Source organism: Corvus cornix, chromosome 3 (assembly GCF_000738735.6).
Source record: "Corvus cornix cornix isolate S_Up_H32 chromosome 3, ASM73873v5, whole genome shotgun sequence".
Lineage (NCBI taxonomy): Eukaryota > Metazoa > Chordata > Aves > Passeriformes > Corvidae > Corvus > Corvus cornix.
In genome coordinates this window covers 90,172,930-90,189,272 of record NC_047056.1, presented here as the reverse complement: position 1 = coordinate 90,189,272, position 16,343 = coordinate 90,172,930, and the positions used below count along the sequence as shown (strand labels likewise).

Here is a 16,343-nt window from a genome sequence, read left to right as displayed (position 1 = left end):
TCAAAATATACAAGACATAAGTAACTTATTTTCTATAGAGTCCATTAAGAAATGTCACCAATGTAGGTTGCAAAAGGATGAATAAATCAACATGGCACATTTATTAGGACCTATGGCAAGTTGCTTACCCAGTATATTGATGGTAACAGGCCTAAACAAAGTACAGGTTGTGCTTTCTTGCCTAACCAGGTGTACAACTTAGCTTTCAGAGGAATACCACAAATTTTAAAAAAAACCAGATTTTATATTATTGTAAGTTTTAATACAAAGTTTAAAAAAAAAAAAAAGTGAAAGGAATAAATTATTATTTGTACCAGAAATTTGACATTTCTAAAGATGCCAAACGCATTTTCAGACATATTCCAGAGCTATTCAACTTGAGATGAGATTTTCTTTTTTCATATCAAACTCATGCTCTTAGAAAAGTGGTAGATTTCAGCTTTACTTGTTCATTTGTTTAAAAAGATGAATTCATACACAAGAGGGAAACCTAACACATTTTGTGTTCCCAAGAACACATCTTGAGCACCATTTACAGCATTTCAGAGCAAACACCTGCAGTGTTTCTAGGGTTTATTGTGGCACTGGAAGCTAAGGATTATACAGTTGGACAAAAGCACTATGCATGAAGTCTTAGCGACCTCATATAAAGAAGGCTTATGGAGATAAATGCATGTGTTGAATGTCAATTTGTACTTCCTACAGTAAATTAAAAGTCACAGTTTAACAGCATTGCCAGCAGAGACGCTTCAGACCATGGTGTTCTGCAGCCTTCCTTTTGGGAGTGATCCTTTTTAATTATATCCAATTCTTAACAGTCTGCCAACATTCCCAAGAGTCTGACCATTTTTCATCAGAACACTAAAGATGTTGGAGGTAATAATAGCAAGTTTTCACATTTTTTGCTCCAGTTAATTTATAAATACCAGTTACAAAGCAGTTAGTACAAAATGAGGTGCTGCTGGTTCTTGTTGTGGTACAACCCAAAATCTAGAGATTTATCATTGCCTGCATTTATGCTATGGAGAACTAACATAATTTGGTTTATATTTGTTCATAATGATGATGAGATTCATAATAATTTTTATAGTGTTATTAGAAAATATCTATTAGCTTTTAAATTGTGGGATTGATAAACTGTTGAAAATATAGTAAGACTGCAGCATAAACAGCCATTTAATACACATGGAAAAAAATAAAGAGAAAAGAGTTATATACCCAACTTAGTCAATGTATAGCAATAAATAATTTATGTTAGACAACATACACAAAAGGAAATCAAAATGGATCCAGATGAAGTTTCTAAACATAGTCCCTTTTCTGTGATGTTCCCAATCTATGAAGTTTGCTTCACAGAAAAAAATTTTAGCAGACTTAATTCACATTAAAGAAAGACAGGTTCAAAAATGCAATAAAGGTTTATTTGTATATTTACATCCTCTAGTAAGGTAAGAGGTAAGAACACAGTATGACTAAGAGCTGTTGAAACCTCTGTACCAGAGGGCAACCTCCTGGTGGTGAAGGTAGTGTGGAGTCAGGCACAGCCTCTGCCAGGCAAGTCTTGGCTGTCAGCACTACAGAGCATCACTGAGTGTCAGAGAGACACTTCTCCAGTTCTTCTCAGAGACATCCTGAAGAGGAAAATCCTAAAGAACCTGTTAAGTGTGCTATTGGCTACAAGCCAATAATAATGTTATCTTACCTGTGCCAAAGAATATAAAGAATTTTGTACAGAATTTAATACTAAGGGAGAGATGGACAAATTGCTTTTCATTAAAGTACGCTATTGTCTACATTCTGTGCTGAAGTATAAAAAATATGTCAAATTTAACACAGACATGTAAAAATAAATACAGCATTTACCTGAAAGTTGTAAAACTTGCATCTGTGGGTTTAGACAAAACCAATTATTGTGCAGACAGAATGTGACTTCTTCAACTTAAAATGACTGAATAGGCTGCAGTTTCCACTCAAAAGAAAAAAAGAATAGTGATTTCAATGGATCATAAAATCTGCACCTGGTCTGTAATTTGTTGCATTGAGGCCTAAATAAACAGAGTATTGTCTGTATAATTGGGCCTGCAAACAAAACAGATCAGGAAGCCATCAAAATAAATAAGCATACACGTTACATCGTATAACCTGAAACTTTAAATACCAGCTATTCTATTTCCAGTTACAGAATGATATGCAATGCTCAAACCTCCACTTAACATTGCTTTTCATGTAAAAGAAACAAAAAGAAGTATTCTTTGAAATTCTATTCCTCCAATTTTGATAATACATTTACAAAATACAAAACTACTGAAATATTGAATCCTATGAGAATGCTAACTTAATCCATTCAGGGTAATTTTATAGAAGTTGTATTTGTTACTGCAAAAATTGTGGTATTTGCAGGTACATTAAGACCTCAGTAATTACATAAGTGGTACGTGAATTCTAGATAATCCACACAATAAGCTAAATAATTTCATATGGTTATTTACAATCTCAGATTGATTTTGTTTAACGGTCATCTCCTTAAAAAAAAAAGCATTTTTTGGCATAGTATCAAGAGCCAAATATGGTGTAGATAGTATCATATACTGTTCTCGTACTTAAACTATAAGAAATAGATCCACTCTGACTCAAATGGATTTTCTTGTCTCTGAGCCTTATTCCAAAATGTGTGATTACATTCTTGGTTCTTATCTGGGCTATATAATCCATCAGAATTCACACAGTTTAGCTATAATTTAGCCATAGTAACTAGCAACTATAACATAATATATAAGCATTGCTTTATATTTTAGCTCTTTAAAATCAATACTATCATATATGTTTTGGAATGGACTTGTTGAAGATGAACTCTATGTACGTGATTATTGGTTCTCAGACAGTATTAAAGGAGAAAAAAGTGCAAATACAAATACAGAAAGCCAGTTTCATTTCAGTCATGTTGTAAAATAAGCTTCCATGAAAACAAAAATAGATTGAAAATATCAACTAGTGAAAAAGTTATAAGCAAAAAAAAAAAAACCACCTAGAAAATAACTATGTCAGGAAAAAAGTAGGAAAATGTCTGTGTCTCAAAAGGACATAGGATTATTTCGTAACAATTGTTGTAATAATTATTAATATTTTCCATGGTACCAAAATTAATATTTTCCATGGTACCATTTACCATGGTACTCAACATCTTGACCTATTCATTTCCAGGAAAGGGTACTTCCTGTTTATTCAAAGAAAATAGGTTCATTATTTACAGTGATTATATATTTACTTCAGGTGTCAATCATCAGTGTCTGAGTTCTATTGTGGTATTAATGTAGCAGAGTTTTCCGAATGAAATCACCATATAACAGAATTCTCATAGCTCTTTGATTTCTGAGCGAGATTTAATTGCCTGCAGTTGCCCAACTTTTCAAAGGCATCCTATAAGTAATTCTGCATGAGCAGGAGACATGTACACCCAAATCTATTTAAAAATCAGATACAGTGACCACGAAACAAATCCAAAACTGCATGTGGTCAAGTGTTGAAGAACAGAGAAAATCAAGTCTTCTTCAAAGGAAATGCTCAGTATTGGACAGCTCCAGGATGGTTTTGTTGAATGCCTTTTACTTACTACTGTCAGGTACCATCAAACTATGAACTACTGATAACAACAGTGAGTACTCAGCAGGTATACTTATGCATACATAGAGAAGAAATTCTCCCTTTCTAGAAACACCTCTTCTGAGGGCAAATACCTTATTTAAATCCAGATCAGAAAAGAAAATAAGAGATAAAATAAATGGAACGTCTTTACTCTTCAGGAAATAAAAATTAATCTTTATTCTTTGTATTGCTTAGCTTCCTCGAAGACAACTATGTGCTTCTGAAAATTAGGTGCAGCTGTCCTCTCTTTTGAGCTCCTTAATGAAATCTTCTGCATTCCGGCTTCCCTCCCCTTTTTGGCAAAACTTGTCAATGTTCATTTCAGCCCAGTCATGAGCACGCCATGGCCATGTGGGCCCCTTTGCACAGCAAATGGACTTAATCACAGGGGCATACAATTACATTCCTTTCTCCTCATTGAAAATTCACCAGGGAATAACAAACATAAACCTCCATTGTCTAGGACCTTTAAAAAGAATTTGCTGTTATTCCTATTCAGTAAATCTTCCTCCCCTTCCCTACCCCTTATTCTTTTCCATGGTAATAAAACAGCAAAAAATTCCTTTATCATTTTATCTTCTATTGTACTGCAAGGGTATGTTTTTCACAGTTTAATATATCACCAGCATTTAGATACATTCTATCATCAATGACTTCTCATGGCTTGTGTCATTCTACATAGGACCTGAAGAATTCTCAATTTTACTTTTCAGGGATAGGAAAAAATGCCTCCAAGTCTCCTAATTGGCATTATTTCCCCATTTTTCTTTTACTCTTAACTTCCAGACAGAACTATTCAAAAAACCATTTAATTTATTTGGTTGGTTTTCTTAGGCTTGCCATTTGATGCTCACTTTCTCTGCAAGTGACAGTTTCTGAAATAAAAAGAGAACTTCTTTTCAGTAGGCGAGAATTTCAATCTCTTTTCAGTAGGAAAGATAATTAGGGTGTTGTTTTTGAAAATTCCCCTCCACATATGAACTCTTGGTATTATTATGTTTTCACATACAGTTTCACTTAAAATAAATTGCTATGAAGGGCTGCACTTTAACTCCAGTGTTCTTGGCTGTACTTTTCCACATTGTTCTATCCCATGAGTTGACAGTGAATCTCACGTATCTCAAACATTCTCTCACCCACCCAGTTCTGCTCCCTCCTAATGGAAACTTTTTAAGCAAAATGTGATAACTAGTCAGATACCATTCCACTCAGGAAAAGAAGGCACACAGCTTCTTTCTGAAACACTGACATTCAGTTCAGCTTATATTCTGCCAGGAGTGATCTACTTTACCCCTCACAGTCCTGTGCTATCAAGCCCGATTTTAAGAGCTAGAGACTCCCATGCCCACTTTCCATGGGTAATCAAACCTCTGATAAAATGGAAGTCCAGCATCATGTAACTTTTCCCTGGGTTTTTATCTTGGGCATAAAGTCTAATCTCAGAGCCACTTCCCAAAGCATACTTTTTTTGAACATTTCCCACAGCTGAGAAAGGAGTGAATTCACAATACTAACAATTCTGCATGGTCCATTTCCGCTTCTTCTATCAAGTCATGTTCTGTGTAATTCACCCACCCTGTAAGTCATTGCACAGATGTGTCTGCCTTCTCTTCTCCACACGAGACACTGCAGCTATGCTTACACTGTTTATTTTCTCCTCTGCCCTTTTAATCAACTGGGAATATTATTCTATCTTTTCTATGTACCATGAGGAAAGGGGAAACAGTAGAAAACCAGAGTCAGATCCCAAGTGCAAGTAAGGAGGAACATACTGATCTGGTCAAGGAAGAGATTTGAACAGCCTTGCTTAGATCTCTGTCTCATGGAGTCTCTCTGGGCCACAGCTCCAAGAGAGTCACCCAGGGTATCCCAGGTGGTTAAAAGACTAAGAAAAAATATTAATACATTTGAGAGCACTGAGGGCAGTACTTTTCTAATTGCACCTATAATTTGAACCTTTACAGTGTCCAGTACCAGGAAAAGAATTAAGTACAACTTCATACATCTTCCCTCAAATGTATGCATTACACTCATAGTCTAGAAAGCTAATCATGCTTGCTGGCAACTCCTCTGCTACTCTGGCAAAAGTTCATACAATTCTGAAGCAAAGGTTATACCACAGATTTTAAAGTGAGCCCAATAATCTGATATTTTTATAAATTGTACTCTTAATACAACTATGCAAATTTATCTTGACCTCTCCATACGTGATCCTGCAAGCTCTTGTGAAATTAGGGAGCTCATAACGGGGTGGGAATTGGAATTACCTACTGAGACCAAAAGAAGCACAAGGTACTTTTGACAAGACTTCCCAAGTGTCTATTAGAGGCTAAGCCTAGATGTATTCCTGCTGTTATACCAGCTGCAGAACTCTTCATTTATGTGTCTTCAAGCCACCTTAATTGGGATCATTTTTATATGCTGAAACAGTGTTGACTGAAAAGAAAACTTTTGGAAACCATTAACTTTACTTAATGAAGAAAGTACAGATTGTTATAACATATTTTGGAAAATACGAGCTGGCATGCTTTAAAAATTGTTGGCTTAATTTCAAACTAGAGTTCAGGGTTTGTTTTTTTCTTCCACTTTCTGTTGATGTCAGATAAAAATGAATTCAGGCAAGTTAGGACATGTTTTATCATCACCATGGCTCTGAAGATTTACACAAAAGAGAAAAGAACTTTCAGTTTGGATAATGTAAATCAATATTGTATATTGGGTAAGTTGGACTAAATGCAAAAAAATACAGAGCTTTGGGTAGAGTAAGCAGTCTTCAAAATATACAAAAATGTTCTGGGCTAGTCAAATGGCAGTGTTAACGTACACTCCAACCAAAAAAGATGGGGCACTCTTCATTCTGACAACTCAATTTCTCCCTTTCAAAGGCAGCTTGGGTAAAGACACTTTTCTAGCATATTCAACAGATAAAAATATTTTTTAAATATCCTACAAGTTTTATCACACAGCACATATACAGCTGTGTATATGCCACATTTAAAGCCCTCCCAGATAATCTTAACTTCCCGATTAAAACATATAAAACACCAATGATCACTTCTTCATTCAACATCTTTTACACCCACAGACAAACCTGCATACTTGTAAGCAAGCAGTCCACTTCTACAGCAGGTTTTACCTATGCTGAAGAAGAGGAGAATGGCAGAGCTACATCCTGAACCGCTGATTAGCACCTATTTACACAGTACTGTGCCACCATCTCCAAGGACACACATGAGTGTATGTGAGGCAGACTTGCTGTACCTCCCTGCCAGACATCTCTCATGCCATGCAGGACTCCAGAAGGAGTAAATCTCTCTCTAAACGGTTACTGAAGTGCTTTCTTCACCTCTTCACAGGCCCCTCACCTCTTTTCACACCTCCTTTTATCACCTTCCCAGCAGCCAGAACAAGTGACACTGAGATCCCAGCCCTTTTCCCAAAACTTGGGAGGGACTGGCAGGGGGCAAAGAAGAAGAAAAGATAAAATGCTAGCTTGAGTAAAAATGGGTGACTGCAGAGGCGACAAAAGGCACCCCACAAGGTGGGACACCGAAAAAGACAATGAGAAGAACTGGTCTGGATGGAAAGTGTGAGCAAATAAAACAGACCCTGCTGCCACAAATCTCTGCCAAACCTTCCCTGTCCTAAAAATGCCCCGAGCCCTGCTCATGCCTCTGTCCCCTTGTCAGCTGCCAGAAGACCCCCACCACTAGTCCAACAGGCAAAGGGCCTTGCGTCCACTTCTCAACCCTTCCTGCCCTAGAGGACCTGCAGTTCATCCCAGTCCCTCCTTGTCTTCCCCTCTGTGATCTCCATAACCCACTCATTTTGCCACATCTGTATTTATTTCTGTCACTACTAAGAAGCCTCCAGCCTCTCTTTGTTATTAGTTCAAACTAGAGCTTCAGAGCAAGCTACCAGAACTAACCACAGGAGAGAGAAAAATCTTGGAATACAAAAATCTGAATTATGAAGCGACCTTCAAGTACAAATATACAAGGTGGAAATGTAGATTTCAGTAGATTACAGTATACCTAACAGGCTTGTTTTGAACAGACAGAAAATTCAAGGAAAAATGTGAATCTCACTGGCATAATGATAGTTTTATTTTGCACCCCATCAAGTTCAAACAAACTTCCCTGCAATTTTTGCATGTTCTTAGTTATAGAGACTGGGTCTCATTCCAGAGCCTGTGTGTTTTACTTAGAGCAGCTATTAACTTCTCACTATTTAAATCCTCGTTTACTACAGCATGAAACACACTGATGAAAAGATCAGTTACTCAATCCAACACTAAAATTATATAAATCACACAAAATTCCAAAAGGTTGATACATATTTATTTTGTACTCTCCTTTGCACTCACATTATTCTTCAGTATGATCAACATTGCTCATCTCCCTGGTCTCTATCTGCTGTTATTCATGAATAGTACGCCTGACATCTACCCTCGAAGGCTAAATCAATCAGCATAGCTTTAAAACAATGCCTGTGCACATTGATGGTAACTTGGAACAGTTTCTTTTCTAAGTCTCACTGTATCCCTGTACCACAGAAACCAGCGAGAGGAAAAAAGTCTCTCAAGACATTTTTTCTATGCTCCCACAGGCCTAAGTTTTCTTCTACCATACATTGTGTTTTTCCACAGCCAGACCAGTTCTAAATGAAGGAACACAGAAGCCTTGAAAGTCTCAGCCTATTTTCATGGGCAAAAGCGGGGAAGAAATGTCAAGGCTCAACTATTATGGGGTTTTACCCCAGACAAGTAGCACTGGCTACTTACAAGAAGACCTGGCTGGTGGAGCCACCTTCAACCCAAAGATCCGAACTTGGCTGCCGCCGGCGCTCAGGGAGGTGCACTGGATTCTCCATGCAGGGTGTGCACAGCAGACAGCAAACCCTACGCCCGACACACTGCAGGACAGGCAGGCCAAGGAGGTGCTGCAGAACAATGGGGTGCTCAAGCACACACGTCTCCATTGCAAAATACTGCTTCTAGAGGCCACGCTGGTTTGTGTAACTGGGAGAGCTAAACTCTCAGGCAGTCTCTTTGTGACTGTCACCCTGGGACAGGTGGCAAAGTTGGCCTTCCAGTCTGTGTAGGCTCACCCTCCCTAAAGCCCACATTTTCAGATATTTCAGATACCCTCTACTGAGCTAATGGGTAGATTTCACACATTTTCAACACAAAATTTGGATCAGTGAAGCTCTGAAATGTGTCATGGGCTCATGGCACCAACAGGCCTTCACCAGTCCCTTCCCACAACTTGAGGCCCCATGTCAGCCCTCCGGGGCCATCAGCCCCTATCCCAGCAATGCCACAGCCCAGCCTAGGCTGGCCATAGACCTCATCAATCCAGGTCCCAGCGCAGACCCACATCCCAGCCTGGCCTCATTCCCAGGGTGGTACCAGATGTGCAGGGCTGGGGCTGCCCTGGTGCCCCCCAGACTCTGTGCTGGGGCAGTGGGACAGGTCAGGCTTGTCCCTGACACCCCTCCATGGGGAGCCCCCACTACTGTGCCCTGACAAAATTCATCCTTTAACATGATTCAGAGAAACTCTGACAGGGTCCAGAGCAACAGACCAGAAAAAACAAACGAAAGACATTTTATACGGCATATCTTGGTTACTTCAAGCACTCTAGCCTGCCACGCCACCGCGGGTGTGATGGAAAGCAGCTGAGAAGCAAGGAGCAGAAGATGCCTCAGGAACAGCACGTCTTCAGCAGGGTTACTGGGCTCAGCTCTGGTCATGTCAGCTCAAAGAAGAGAAAAAAGGCAGAAACAAAGACATCTTAATAAAACAGATTACTAAGAGCATTGAAAGGGTCTCTTTTTTCATAAAGAGACCCTGGAAAGATTGAATCAGTTTTATTCAATGCCTCTCCAAATAGTAAGGGCAGAACACAGAGACACAAAATAATAATAAATAATCTAGAAAGACAGATAGACCTTGTCTGTTCCCACTCTTATAAAATAGGGATGTTAAAAAAACTTAAGTGATCCTTTTTTGGATTGGGAAGCTAATTTCTGGAAGCAAAGAATGTGGTAGAATTTTTAATGTAATTAACATTTAAATTCATAATCAATGCAAAGAATAACACAATAAAAGAATAAATATTGAGCAAAGCAGCAAAAAACTCTAGGCAATGGAGGTAAGGGAAGAAAGGCTCATTTCAGTCAGCTACTTCTATAATTAGTTTGGCTAATAACTGCACCGGGCAAAACTTTGTTAAATGCAGTAGGACGAACTACAGATTTCAAAGTATGTTTAAGAACTGAATTATATTCTGAGTACCTTCCAAGATGATAATCAAAGCCAATACAGACATTAATTAAACCAAAGTAGTTCTGCCTCATGGACTTCCTGAGCCACTCTGGTAATTACTGAGGACCTGAAGGAAACAATGTGATGCGCTTTGCAGAACTGTACTTCAAAACTAAGCTGAAATTTCCTAAAATTTACCAATAAGCCAGTTTACTGGCTGTGGTGGTGCCAAACCAAGATGTGATGTTCATCAGCAGATCATTCACCACTGCTCTCAGACTTCAACAGCAAATGCTGTTTGAGCAGAAGGGAGAAGAATCACAAAATCTAGTATAAAAGTTGGGCATGGGAGTGAAATATTATGAATGGATCACTGAGCTGTGTTCACCTCACAAAGTTGGTTCTTTGATATGCATGATCATCATTAAGAGTGTATGAGCTCACAGGCTGGCCTCCTAGTTGCCTCTGCCACCCTTGGAATCTTTAAGGATCTGGAGAGGTCATTTAGTATCTCTGACAACAGGAAGGCAGGATCACATTTGTCTTAAGTATTGATGGTAAGCGATTGTTTCGACAATCAATGCTCAATTACCTGTACAATTAGACAGGACTTTCCCTACCAATTTAACCTAATCTCTTCTGCAGCAGCTCAGCAAGCTGGCTCTTGTCATGCCTCCACGGGATGTAGAGAAGAGTTTGCTTCCCAACACTCTTCAGCAACCAACTACACAGTTAAAGATTGTTATCACATCTATCATCAGTTTTTGCTTCCCTAGACCGCAACATTCCAGCTCTTTCATTGTTTTCCCATAGATTATGTTTTCTAGATCTCTGACCACCTTTGATACTCATCTCCTGCCAAACTGGTAAGATGCTGCTGGAACTTTGGTTTCCAGAATCCCAGATAGTACTGATACCAGATACAAACCCCAAAGTCACAACTACCAAGAGATGCTATCACACATCTGCAACACTCCTGTTATGCATCCCCCAAATGAAATTTGTCTTGATTTTGCACATCTTTAACATGTTGTATCCTGTCAAAGTCTTCGTGCTGAAAACTAAATTTTCTAAGGAAACTACTTAGCACAATTATTCAAATAAAGATTTTGTGCTCATCCTTTACTTCAGTATTATGTATTCGAATAAATATTTGAGTGATATATAATAACCACCACAATCAGTAAGGTTTGGGGAAAACTTCCAAGGAAGTTTACTAACTCTTAGAGATCCACAAGGCTTTCTCAGGTGCCTGAAAGCTACAAGACTTTCAGAATCAACCAGTGGACTGGTTTCCCAGCCTTTTAGATCCTCAAATTGAAGACCAGATCCTTTCAGCACAGTAAATACCATGTGTATCTAAGCATTACACAACTAAATAGCAATAATCAGAAGTGGTCCATAGAGCAAATTTTTCTTTCCAGGTACAGTTACAAGTATAACTGCAGTTATTATGAACCCTTCTACTTTACTTATTCTTGTAAAGCTTGTATTTCCATGCCACAAACTATTGAAGAAGTTAACCAGTAACCCGGTGCTGGTTACAGTGCAAGAATAAAGCAGGTTTCTGTACGGCACAGAAGGACATAGCAGGACATAAATTATTTCATCTCGTGCCAATAAACTAAGCGAGGATGTCATGCTAGTCCAATCTGCTGCACGCACCGCAGTCACGTTGCAAAAAAAGAAAAACACCCAACCCCGACTCAGTGACACGGTCCCCCGTCAGCTCCCCGTTAAGAAGGAGGCACAAGTTTCCCTATCTCAGCCCCGCGGCTCCCCAGCGCTCACGGTCCCCACGTCCGGCTCCCGCGGCGGCTGCCCAGCTGCGGAGCGGTGGCCGAGGCCGCCCCGAGGGCTGCACCTGCCTGTGCCTGGCCCATGCCTGTCCCCGTCCCGGCTGCCCCTGCAGCGAGGGGAGCCCCGCAGGGATGCGGCCCCGCAGGGATGCGGCCCCGCAGGGATGCACCCCCGGGCAGCCCGCCCGTCCCCCGCGCCCCCGGGACCCCGCTGACCTGCAGGCGGCCGCTCACCGTCCCTCCGCGCCGCGGTGCCCCCCCTGCCGCCGGCTGCGCTCGCTGCTGTGCCGCGCTCTGCCCCACGCCCGCCCGGCCGCGGCAGCCCCGGCCCCGCGGAGCCGCCCCCGCCGGCAGCGCCGCCCCGCCGGCCCCGCGCCCTGGCACGGCCCTGCCTGGCCCGGGGCCAGCGCGGGACACGGCCGGGGCCGCCGCCCTCGGCTCCCTGCCGTGCTTCCCGTGCGCCCCTGCCCCACGAGTGCCGCCCCCGCCGCCCGCACGGTCCCGGGTCGGATAGGCTTTGCCCGGTCTGAAAGAGCATCCCGACGCCGGGCTGCATCGGGGATCAGCTAGCTGTTGGATACCAGAGGGGCACGCCAGTGGTTTGCAGTAGTTTGGCGATATACTCCTGCCCATCATTCAGCTTTGCTTTTCCAGGTGAAGGGACAGAATGACTTTTGAGTCCTGGCGTCAGTGATTGCTATATCCAGGAGACAGACTAGTGGGAACACTTTAGGAATTGGATGACCAGACAATGAGCTGACAATGACTTTTATATGTAGGGAGGTGTTACTAAAACCAGGAGCTGGTGTCCCTCACCAACTTCACAAAAGCTTCAAGAGTCCCCACACTTGAAAGAGGTGTGCAAGCCAGCTTGGCACAGTCAATGCAATATCGAAGACCTCTGGGGCCATTCCCTAATTATTTATTTACAGGTTGTACCTAGGTGATCGATGTTCCTCTTGTCTGGCACTACACATCGATGAAGCTCTGGAAGAACATCGGAGCTGTGTCACACGGTCCCTGCCCTTCTGTGAAAGAACACATATGGAGAAAAACATTAATTAAATAGCACAGTGTTAGTTTTCATCAGACTGGATGCCTGGCTAACATGGCTCCGAGGCTGATAGGTGCCAAGGGGAGTGCAGATTCCCTAGTTCTTTGTGAGTAACAGACACCTACATTAGAAACCAGTATGGCTTATGGATGCCAGCAGTCGCAAGCAGAGACTCCTTGCTCTCATACTCAAGGCCCTCACCCCCTCTGCTACTGCCATTTTCAGGATCTGGGGCCAGCTTGTCATCTTGATGCTTTTCCAAGACATCGTGGGCTATTTTTACTGTGGGCACACCAGTACCCATGACCAATTAATCTGTTTTGTTGTAAGAGACCTCATCCACACTCAGATGTTTCCTACCTGGCTGATACCCGTGCCTGTGTACAAGCTTGTGTTTGCTAAGTTTCAGTCAGCCAGGAGGCAAGTCTGGGCTGAAATGTAGCCCCAATATGCTTTAACAGGTAGCCTCTTTTGAGGATCACTGAAGAGCAGCAGATTTTTGTGAATGAAGAAGGCAGGAAGTGTCTGTGTTGCCCACTCACACAGAAAGTTTAGGCAATCATCTCTGCACTTGACAGAAAGGGCTTTCACCTTTTATTTAAGTGCAAATAAGACAGAAATTTTAAAAATCAAACCTGCTGTTGTCTGTCTTCCTAAACTCAGCAAAGGATCAAAAGATGCTTTTTCTTTCTAAATTGCATCTCAGAAAGACACTATTTGTTCTGAAAGGAACATCTTTGATAGTTTCCCATCCTCCCTCTGACCATATGTTTTGGAAACTGAGCAGCTCAGCCATGAACCAATGTATATCTCACTTTATGATGATGCAGTTTGATTGCTGTCAGTGAATTCATTCATATATATGTGTATATATATATAATATGTCTGAAGACATGTCCATATGTGTATTTTCTGTACATTTTTTTCCAGTTTAGAAGAAGAGCCTCTAGAACAGAGATGTTTATGAAATTCTGCAAATGAACTGCCATAGAGCTGACAATACCTATTTTAGCTAAAAAAGTTCATGAAAAATATTAATAACTATACAGTGGACAGAGTACATAATAGCAAATGTCAATTTTAAGAGAGTTTAGATCTAATAGAATCAATATTTTTCAGTGTAGCACCTCTGAGCCATTGTTTATATGACAATGATATTTCTGTTTATAGCATGAAAAATTTCCCACCATTCATGTGACATGAATCATTTACAAACTTTGATGATACTCTAACCAATCTATCTCCTATGAATTACTTTAGAAGCGTTATAACACTATATGTATAAACTTTGCCTTTAACCAAATCTACAGTTAAAGTCTGGAAAATTGCAGTAATAAAGCATGGTCTCGTGATTTAAATCTACCAGTGATCTCCCAGGCTTCACAAAAAAATTCTTTTGTTTGACTTACACCAAAAAATGGGATAGAAGTGTAAGTCTTGTTAACCCTTATGCTGGTCATGGTAGAAGAGATCATGCACAAAGTGGATGTGAACACAGTCCCCGGTAGATCATTGTGTTGCTATCGTGTTTATTCACCCATTAAAATTTTCCTACTAGAATATTATTAAATGGTGATTTTTTTAGCTGTTTACATGTCAATAGCATTTGATGTTATTTCCTAAATAATGAATCTGAAGAGGGGGAAAAAATGTTCTTACGTAAAGTAAAAAACAGTATGGTGTCCAGTGGGGGCATGCGAAAATGAAATTAAATGGAATGAAAAGGCAATCTAAAGTCTAAGCACAAATTGCATCCAAATTAGTCATTTTGAGGTCTCCACTACATTCCTATCTCGCTTCAGGCAATCAAAAATTGTGTCATCCTCCTCCCACACTGTGAAAGTTCTCGATGCCTTTCTTTGTCTCAGGATTCTGTGGTTTCAAATTAAGTTTCTGGTTATTTTACAAACAAGTCACTTTAGCCAAGGCTATGTAGACAGAAAATTGTTTCCTTGTGAAAACTCTCAGGAGGTACACTGATATTACCTAAATATATTGAAGATTCAAGTTTTACTGACTAGGATGAAGAAAAGTACCTTTCAAAACCTGTATACTTATTCTTCTATTTCTGTTTTCTTCTTCCTGAAACAAGCATCACATTGTTGCTCTTCCTTGCTCAGGAAGAATTTTAATTTTTCCATTTTCTTTTGCTCAGTGAAGTTTTAAAGGACAGAATAGACAGGAACATAGCTGTGCTGTGTCAATGGAGAAGCTTGGAAAATATAAAATATACATTAATAAACAGTTTGTTATTTATATAGGCCTGCTGCTGTAATAACTGGCACACTAGTAGCTTGACTCAGAATTCCATGGTGTGCATATTGGTGTGGATATAGTGTTTGCAGGGCATCGTCCTGAGGATGTGAGTCATGGAGCTAGCATGACTCAGCACTGGAGAAACCATGTGAAGGTCAATTCTCCCAAGCCCCAATTAGCCAGCCACAAATTCCCCTTTTTTCTCACAGCTGCAACACAGTGCAGGACAAATGGAGCAAATGAAGTGGAGGGGCATAAAGCACTGGTCATGAACCAGCATCTTTTAGATTCATGTACCATTCTGCATAATGGTTAAAAAATATACATATTTAGATAATTTCCAATCAGTAGAGTTCAGGTCATGTAATTTGAATGAGTTATGCCAACTTCTGTATTTGTTACTAGTGATCACGTGCAAAATAGAGACATTTCTATGTGTTGCAGACAGCTATACTGATATTTCTTACCTATGGCCCTGAGATTAGCTCAGTTGCCACGAGAATGGTGCTAATAATGCCAAGGTTTTGGGTTCAGTCCCAGGATGGGATTTGCTTAAGAGTGGGACTTGATAACCTGTGTGGATTCCTTCCAACTCAGAATATTCTGTGCTTCAAGATTAAGAATATTTTTTGCTAGCTTCAAAACATCATTCTAGTTCTCAGGTTTGTCTAGCCTGAAGTCTCAGTGAAATTCTGTGCCTATTATTACTTTTATTCACCCCTACAATGAGCCACTAAATAGTAAGAAGTCAGCCAGGAATCAGTAAGCTCGGAGATAAACGTAGATGCTGAACCAGCTCGATTTACACCTGTGTTATGATAGATAATTCTCATCAACCTCACTGGATCAACCCCACTCTGGTAAATAGCAATACTTCTTTACACCTCAGCAGATGTCCCAGAGTGTACTATGTCCCAAAGTGTACTTATGGTTCTGGTAATCATATGTTTGGCTGTGAATGGCAAAATCCTGTAAGAGATTAGGCTATGTTTAGGACACCAGGGCGTGACCTCACACCCCAGTGAGGTTGCATTCTAGACAACGTTGAGCTTTACAAAGGTGTCACAAATGAGTGTTTTAAGGTCGCTTAAACAATCACTGGCAAAGGAATCAGCAAAACTAGATTTAATATAGAAGTACCAGCACAAGAAGGGGGAGAGATGCACCACCTCAGTAGGAAATGCTAATAAACACAGATTCTGTAGTAATCACACTACTTAGAAGTTATGCTTTAGAAAACTAGCAATGCAAGACATTTACTTAATTATGCTGTCAGCAACCACATCACATTCTTAAACCATCTCTGCAGGAACAGGTTGTATTT

At 40.4% G+C, this 16,343-nt stretch overlaps 1 protein-coding gene across 1 annotated transcript in view; it reads right to left on the bottom strand.

Moving 5' to 3' along the window:
• The window catches only part of COL21A1 (collagen type XXI alpha 1 chain), a 95,550-nt gene extending 83,536 nt beyond the window's left edge, over positions 1-12,014 (bottom strand). The window contains exon 1 of the mRNA XM_039569545.1: positions 11,926-12,014. The gene's annotated coding sequence lies outside the window, so the exon portion shown is untranslated. The remainder of the gene's footprint in view (positions 1-11,925) is intronic.
• Positions 12,015-16,343: the final 4,329 nt, after the last annotated feature.